The following is an 8,552-nucleotide window of genomic DNA, read 5'->3' as shown; positions in this document are numbered from 1 at the left end:
GCGGGGCCGCGGGGTGCGGGCGGGTGACGGGCCGGGTCGAGGGCAGCCGGCGGGCGCGGGGCTCGAACAAAGCCGGGGCGCAGCCGACCGCCGCGACCCCGCCGTGGCCCGGCGCGCGCTTCGCGGCCGGCGTGCGCCAGCCTGGGCGGGGGCGCGGGGCGGCCTGCGGGGTGGTGTCGGCGGAGCTAAGCCGTGAACGACCCCGGGCCGCGCCAGGCACAGTGGGGACCCGCCGCTTTCGGGACCAGGGTCTGCGGGCAGGGGCGCAAGGCGGCGGGACCGGGTGCCCGCGGGGTGGTGTCCGCTGGCCGCTCGGCGCGCTGAGGGGACCCGCCTGGCTGGTGAAAGCCGTGGCTCTGCGAGGTGGGCGTCCCCGGTCCCTGCGCGCGGCTTGACTGGTGGAGGCGCCACGGGGCGCATGGGGCGACGGGGACCCGGCCACGCCCGCCGCCTTAGGTGTTGGCGGTCCGAGGCACAAAGGGGCGCATCCAGAGTGTGGGACGACGTTCCAGCAGCCCCGCAACCCTTTAAGGAGCGCGCGACACCTCGGGGCTGACCTGCTGGCCAAGCTTCGCCGCCCTTATTCGAGTGTCAAATTGTTTTTCAGCGTGACACCTGGCCAACCTTCTCACCTAACAGAAACTTTACAGATTCGCTTTACAGCCTTGCCCGCGTTCTGTAAGTTTGGCCTCGTGGTTTTCTAGAGATAACCTTCTCCTGGGCTTGGGGGCACCTTTAACAAAGCCTTAAGTTTTGAAATTGAGATTTAAATTTTCCTGCTGTTTGTGTTTAGAAGATAAGCTCAGAAGAAAGGGAGTGTTAGTCGTTCCCGTTTGAATTTTCTCAGTGTCTTTGGTAGCTACGTTGTTTTCTTTTCTAATCTGGGGTTCTTGGCAGTATCCCTTGGTTTCCATGAGCCTCCTTTTTCCCCAAGGGACTCACCTTGATGGTCATAGCCCTTCTTCCTTGATGACGTGACAGGACCTGGGGGACTTGTCCTCAGCCTCTTGGCTATTTTGAGACTACTTTTGCTGTGACTGGTTTTGACAAATGAGAAGCCTCAGTAAACGCTAAATAGGAAAGAGATGACTTGAGGAGCAGGAGAAATACAGGTTTAAAAGTGGGGTATTTTTATTTGTTTAGTCAACATTTATGGGGTGCTTACTGTATACCAGGCCTTATTCTGAGGGCTTTGCAGGTCTTAGCTCATTTACTTTCTCGTGGTGGTTATTGTCATCCACATTTTATCAATCAGGGGACAGGTATAGGGAGGCCCAGTGCCCACTGCTAAGGTAGAGCCCAGACAGCGGCTCTGCCCCGACAGTGACTTCTGGGTGGGACAATGGGCTGGGCGGAGTCAAGCGTTGTGGCTCAGATGCACATGCTGGCAGCCCAAGGGGCTCAGATGCACATGCTGGCAGCCCAAGGGCCTCTGCGGACCCTGGCTTTATGGAGCTTAAGTGTGATGAGTGTAGTCACTGTTCCTGAAGGTGCCTTGGCGTCAACATTCATCCAGTTATTTGCACTTTGCACCCACCCCCTATTAAAGCTCCCCGAAGTCTCCAGGCAAAAGTGTGTGTTGGAGCACTGCTTCCAAACCTCAGATCAGAAAGACTGCATCCCGGGGCAGAAAATCTGCCTGCTGACCTTTGGAGATGGGTCTTCACCTTAGGCTGTCACCTGATTTGACCTGGTAGGGCTCGCAGTCTGTGTACTCACCTTGCTGTTTTGTCCGTAAATATACATACCCGGGGCTCTTTTACTGGTGTCCTGAGAGGGCATGAGAGGTCCGTGTTCTGCACTCTGTGTCCACAGCACGTGCTCATGCTCAGAGCATGGAGAAAAGCCAGGGGTTCCTTGGAAACGTGCAAGGTAGTCAGAGAGCAAGAAGTATACTCTTGTCGTTAGAGTATGTTTGGATAGGAGCCTGCCCGGCAAACTCCTACTCTGCCTTCAAGGCCCCACTGAAATGTCCCCTCCTCATGCCCCCTTGAGAGTCATGTGGTGAGTATAGCACTTTGACACATCACTTGGGCTCCCAGGTTTTCGTGTCGCTGACCTGTTCTTGTTGTCTTCCCAGGTTGGCACAGTGTCCGGCATAGTCAGTGTCTGGTACATGCTGGAGCATCTGTGACACTGGTTCCATTAGTGCAAGTGTTTGGGATAGGCAGTTGTGTTCGCTTCCTGTGGCTGCCATAACAGATTACCACAAACGGGGTAGTTTAAAACAGCAGAAATTAATTTTCTTACAGTTCCAGTGGGCAGAAGTCCGAAGTCACGGTGTTGGCAGGGTTGGTTCCTTCCTGGGGTTCCGAGGGAGGATCTGTTCCAGGCTTTCCTCTGAGCTTCTGGGGTTTGCTGGCAGCCCTTGGAGCTCCTCGTCTCGCAGACGCGTCACCCCCACCTCTGCCTCCATCTTCGTGTGGCCCCTCTTCCTGTGTGTGTCTCTGTGTCCAATTTCCCTTTTCTCATAAGGACACCAGTCACAAGATTTAGGGCCCACCCGAATCCGTGTGACCTCAAATGTAAGTTGATTACATTTGCAAAGACCCTATTTCCAAATTAGGCCCTGATCACAGACACTGGGAGTTAGGACTTGAACGTATCATTTTGAGGGACACAGTTCAACTCGTAAAAGAGTATGCATGGGGGAGGGGTGTACCAGACAAGGAGAACCAAGGAGCAGGGGTAGGAAGGGTCTCAAAGACTGAGGAAGTCTTGGGTGGTCCTGCCTTTGGTCTGCAGGGAGCAGGTACAGGCGCCAAAAGCGGCGGGGCTGGGAGAGCCTGATCTGGGGCGCCTGGGCTGCGTGCTCAGGTGGTTCTGCTTGTGGCGACCAAGCGTAGCATTAGTGCAGGTGCGACGCAGGTGAGAACCACAGGGGACGTGACTTTGCCAGAGGTCCTGAGGTGGAGGTGAACCGTGTCTCAGCAAACTCCAGTGGCCCTGTAGCTGGCCAGCTGGCCTGCAGGCCGGAACCTGCCCTGCGCTGCTCTCCCTGGTTTGGGACCAGAGGCCGTGCTCCAGATGCCACCGGTGGGGGTGGGCCGCACAGCTGGGCTGGGGCACGTTGGAGGGGCCCCCGGCAGCGGGCCGCGGCTGCTGTGTGAGGGCTTTGTTGCCGCGTAGCACATAGTAGTTGCTTAATAAACGTAAGTTTTATCATTACTGTTTGTATTGGTTTCCTTAATTTGTTTCCTTGGCTGGAGAGCGGGAATGGTGGCTTGTGCCTCTGTACCCCCAGCACCTCGTACGGGGGAGACAGGCCCCACGGGAGCTGTGGGACAGGTGGGCAGCTGGTATGGGTCTGGCACGGGACAGTGAGACCAACAGGGCGGTGGCCTGGTCCCCGTGTCCTCTGTGCCCAGGGGCAGGGGTGGGCGCACAGGGGTAAGGGATGGCCGTCTGGGTTGCAGGGGGATGCCCTGTGCTCTCTCAGACCTGAAACTTCTCTTATAGAATGTGGGACAGGGGCTTCCCTGGTGGCGCAGTGGTTAAGACTCCTCGCTCCCAGTGCAGGGGGCCCGGCTTCGAGCCCTGGTCAGGGAACTAGACCCCGCATGCATGCTGCAACTAAGACCCGGAGCGACCAAATAAATATTAAAAAAAAAAAAAAGAATGTGTAGGCTAATTTGTAAGGGAGGTAAATTGACCATTTAAAATATTAGAGCTGCCTTCACAGTTGAGGATGGCCTGGGGACTCTGAGACTCCCACGAACTTGGCTAATTAATCATTTCTGAAAGCGCTTTCTCCCCAGTGAGCAGAACCTGGGAGGGGTCTCCGGGGATGGCAGTGATGGTGTCCCTTCACTCTGGTCCTTGGGGCCAGCTCTGGGGAGGGGCGGGGACGGGACCCGGGCCAGGGTGCTGCCCCTGAGCACACTCGAACCTGCCCCATGGAGGCTCTGAGTGCAGTCCCTGTGGGTGGGGAAGTGTATTCTCCGGGAGGGAACAGCCACCGCCAGGCCTCTGTCCCCTCTGCCCAGTGAAACTGGGCACAGAGCCCTCCTGCAGGCGCTGCTCCAACGCAGGTGTTGCCCTGGGTGCCCTCTGGTGGACGATGGAAGCACCTGGGTAACGTCCACCCATCCCTTCCTAAAGCAGTCGCCTGCCTCTTCCAGGGCTGTATCTGTCTTCCAGAGTCTGGAGGCGGAGGGAGGAGCCACAGTCAGGGGCCCTGTGACACTCACTCGAGGTGTCCCCACTGCCCGGCCCTCTGCCCCTAGCCTGTTCCCTGGGCCAGTGGTCAGGGCCTGGGCACCGGCCTCTGTGCTGGGAGTCACCTGCGATCCCCGGGAGTCCCACCCCCGGAGTGAGGGGGGCCTGGTGCTGACGTGCCCAAGTCGCAGGACCTGGGCAGAGTCGGGCCAGCCTGGACCTCCTGATCTGTGGCGGGCACCACGACTGTGCACCCTGCCGCGTGAACGTGACAGGAGTCAAAAGGCTCCAGGGAGAAGGTGCTAGATGTTTGTGCCGCGAAGGCTCCTGAAACGTGGTCCCGGTCCCGAGCAGATGGGCGATTGCACCGGGGCTGCTCGGGGTTCTTTTTGTTGCAGGGGTGGAGGATGGGCAGTGGGCCCTGGGATGGGGTGAGGGTGGAGTCCCGTGGAGCTGGGGGCGGGTGTGGTTTCCTGGGTTCAGACTCTCGTTCAGCTGTAACAGTGCACAGCCCAGCCCCTGCTGGGCCTCAGGTTCCTTGTTTTAAGGAAGATGACGTCGTCGTCGTCATCATTGTCGTCGCTGCGCTTGTGGTTAGACGTGATCACCTGGCACAGGAAGGCACGTGACCTTGCAAGTGACGGTCTCAGCCTTTTGATTGGACCCTTGACTGGAAGTGATGAGTGGATTCTGAAGGGGAGGAGATTCTAAACCACAGGAAACCACCTGGAGTCCAGGGTCGTGTGAAGAGGCAGAGGGAGCTGCGCTCACGGGGGCGGAGTGGTGGTGACTGAGACAGGAGGTGGCCCCAAGTCGCTTGAGGAAGGTGGACATGTGTTTGCAGTTGTGTCCACGTTAATGTGTCTTATCGCGTCCTTAGAGTCTTTGGAAGTTGAACACGTGTGTCAGACACAGGTAGGACCACGAGGCGGGGGCCAGCCCCTCCCAGGGACACCATGGGAGTAACGTTTGGGGTTTTTTGAAACCCACACACCTGATTCACAGATTCTCCAATCAGGTAAATATGTTCGAAGGGGTCCTGTCAGCGTCCATCAGCAGAGTCTGCGGCGCAGCTCGTGCGTCCCCTGCAGTGGTGGCTGCCCGTGTGCTGGGGAGAAGAAGCCCTGATCAGTTAGCAGCGTCGGCCCTGAGAGCTGCGGTGGGAAGAAGGGTTCAGCCACCTGGTGATGCTCACCCAGCTCTCCAGCTGGCCCCGGGCTTGTCCCTCTCATGCCTCGGGTGGTTCCCAAGAATGATCTCTCGTGGAGTCCACCCCATGTGTGGGGGGCATGCACTGTGGCCTTGTTTGTAGCTACAGAAGCCAGAGACTGACTGAGTACCACGTGTTTGTTTGTTCCGTGGAATTCTCTGGAGCCTAGGAAACAATGAGGGGGGCATCTTTGTGGCTGAAACGGGACAGTCTCCAAGATATCAGGGAGGATGGGAGACCAGCGGGACGGGGAATGTTCCCTGTGTGCACACAGCGGGGGTGGGGGGCAGGGGATGCTTCCAGAGCTATCCGAGGTTGGCTGGAATGGCAGCCGAGGGTGGGAGGTGCAAGGCCCACCCTTCCCTTGGGGCTGCCTGGACTTCAGCCCATCCGTGAACCTCTTCCCACTTAAAGGGCAGCAACCTTTTTTAATTACAAAAACAGCCACAGGGAGGTTGTGAAGGGTCTTTCTGCCCATTGTGGGGTGACCTGAGCCCCCCTCAGCAGCAAGCCTCAGGGCTTCCAGGCCCCTCTGTGGCCCCTATTCCAGGGTTGTCGTGAGGGGCCACTCCCCCTTCAGAGATCCTCACACAGGTTCCCCCGGTGGCCCCAGCCCAGCTCTTTGTGGTCTCTAGGACTCCCAGTCCCTCGCCCTCCCAGTTCCCTGTCATCCTCGCTCCCTCACCCACCCAGTCCGGACCCCACGTGTGGCGCCCGCAGCCCCAGACATGTCCCCTGAGCCGGGCCCTGCGTCCTTGCCTGTGTCCTCACGGCCAGGCAGGCCCACGGGCAGCGGAGCTCCCATGTCAGTCATCAGTTCCTTCACAGCCGAGTCCAGTCCCTCGTAAAGCCTGTGGTTGATTGTCACAGAAACAGCAGCCAAGGAAGGACACCCCCCGGGTCTGCACCCGTGTTCCCGCCCCCACGAGGAGGCTTGGTGTGAGGCCTGTGCTTTCAGGTGCCCTCTCGGAGCCCTGAGACCACCAGGGTGACCACATGCAGAAGACCCCGAACTGACCCCAGTGCTGAGCCCACGTGAGACCCGCAGCAGACCCACCCTGACAGCCCCGAATCACGAGAACTAAGGAACTGTCGCTTTCGCCACGGCACGTGGGAACATTTGTGATGCAGCAGCGCGTAACGGAGGCGCCCGTGTGTGTTGTGACCTTGGTCCCATCAGCCTCTGGTGCCACCCCAGGCTGAGGTTCAGAAAGTCACCCTCTTTGCTGGGCACAGGACTCCCTGTCCGCCAGCTGCCCCACCGTTCCCCGTCTCCGGCGTGCCACACCCTCTTCTCCAGGTTCCTGGAACTTTGTCTCCATTTTTGGACGTGCCCTGCTCCACCAGGCCTTTTACCTGTGCTGTCCCCTCCACCTGGGCTGCCCTTCCTCTCACCTCCACCGGCGCGTTCCCGGTCAGCTTTCCAGCCACGGCCCAGATGCCATCCCTGGGTGCCCACCGGGGTGTCCGCTGCTAAAATCATGATCGACACGCTGCCGCCTTGTGGCACCAAGCAGACGTGTGCCCACGGCCATCTCTCCCCAGCTCCGGCCGCCTGCTGCCTGCTCCGCTGTGAGCATGAGTGGGGTCTGGCCGCCTCTCCGTCGTGCTCGCCTGGGCCTAGGACAGGCCTTCAGAGATGGGGATCTCACCACCACTCGGCGGCTGTGGCCCTTGATGCTGAGCTCCAGCTCCTCCAGATGATGTGGCGACATCACCTGCCCCGTCACCCCTGAATCTATAGAAAATCAGGCTTCCCAAGAGGGCAGAGAGTGAGGGACGTGCCTTCTGTGCAGGAATACACAGAATCACGTGTGAGGAAGCCCAGGAGACACAGCAATAAGTACATGAAGAAGCAGATCGCTAATCTTCCCGTCAGTTAAGTGGTGACTTTATTTTTCAGCTGTGTACTAGGGATACACGTTTTTAGACACACACCAGGGAGAGAGAAGAGTAGGTAAGCCCCTGGACCCACCCAGCCCCGGCAATCCCAGACACTTGAAAATCACCTTTTACACAATGTTGTAAATCAGCTATACTCCAATATTAAAGAAATAGAAAAAAGGAAAAAATTAAGAAAATTTTAAAGATCAAAAAAAGAAACTTTAAAAAAATAATAAAAATAAAATCACCTTTTAAATGATAACAGTAACAAATGCCTCTCTTAGAAATTTCAGTGAACACAAAGGCATATAAGAAATAAGATCTATATTTGTAATCTCCAATCTGGGGAGAGCCAGGGTTTCCCTCCTGTCGCTTATTCTTGGTTAGATTAGGTCACTCAGCAAAACCCTGCCTGCACATAAAGAATCAAATAGTGCTGCGGAGCTTGCATTAAAAATTAGGGGTCATTCTTCCACCCCTGTGCTGTTTCCCACCTCCCAGCAGCACCCTCTGGCTCTCATCATCGCTAAACCAAGTGGCTACTTCTGGAAGGCTTTTAGCTTTAAGCATTGTCTGTTGACTTAATCCACTCAGGCTATGATAACAGAATACCACGGACATTCATTAGTCACAGCCAGGCGGCTGGAAGTCCGAGACCAGGGTGGTGGCAGAGTTGATTCCCAGCGAGGACCTGCTCCCTGGCTTGCAGACCGTCATCTTCTCGCTGTCTTCACACAGCAGACAGAGGATGCTCTGGTGTTGTCTCCTAATCACAAGGGCAGTGATCTCCTGATGGGGGCTCTACCCCCATGACCTCATCTAAACCTAATTACCTCCCAAAGGCCCCACGTCCGGGTGCCATCACATTGGGAGTTAGGGCTTCAACATAGGAGTTTTGGTGGGACAGCAAATACTCAGTCCATAACATTTGTGATGATGGAAAAGGGGGGCTTGGCTCATTTGCATGCCCCTCCCCCACCACACACCTGTGCTCCCGTTGCCCCAGTATGGCTTCCTGGTGGTTGGGATTAGATTCACCTCTGGCTGTGATGATAAAACTGTTGTTCCATGCAGGATCACATGATCATTTTTCCTGCCCAGTCTTTTCTTTTCCCTGCAGTTGGCAATCTCACTTTTTAATTTTTATTTATTTATCTTTGGCTGCTTTGTCTCTTCATTGCTGCGCACGGGCTTTCTCTAGTTGCGGCGAGCGGGGGCTACTCTTCGTTGTGGTGCACAGGCCTCTCATTGCAGTGGCTTCTCTTGTTGCGGAGCAGGGTCTTTAGGCGCACGGGCTTCA

The sequence above is a fragment of the Monodon monoceros genome, unplaced genomic scaffold (assembly GCF_005190385.1).
Source record: "Monodon monoceros isolate NGI ecotype Baffin Bay Population unplaced genomic scaffold, NGI_Narwhal_1 Super_Scaffold_13, whole genome shotgun sequence".
NCBI classification, from domain to species: Eukaryota; Metazoa; Chordata; class Mammalia; order Artiodactyla; family Monodontidae; genus Monodon; species Monodon monoceros.
The sequence above is the reverse complement of the archived record's forward strand: the minus strand, read 5'-3'. Positions refer to the sequence as shown.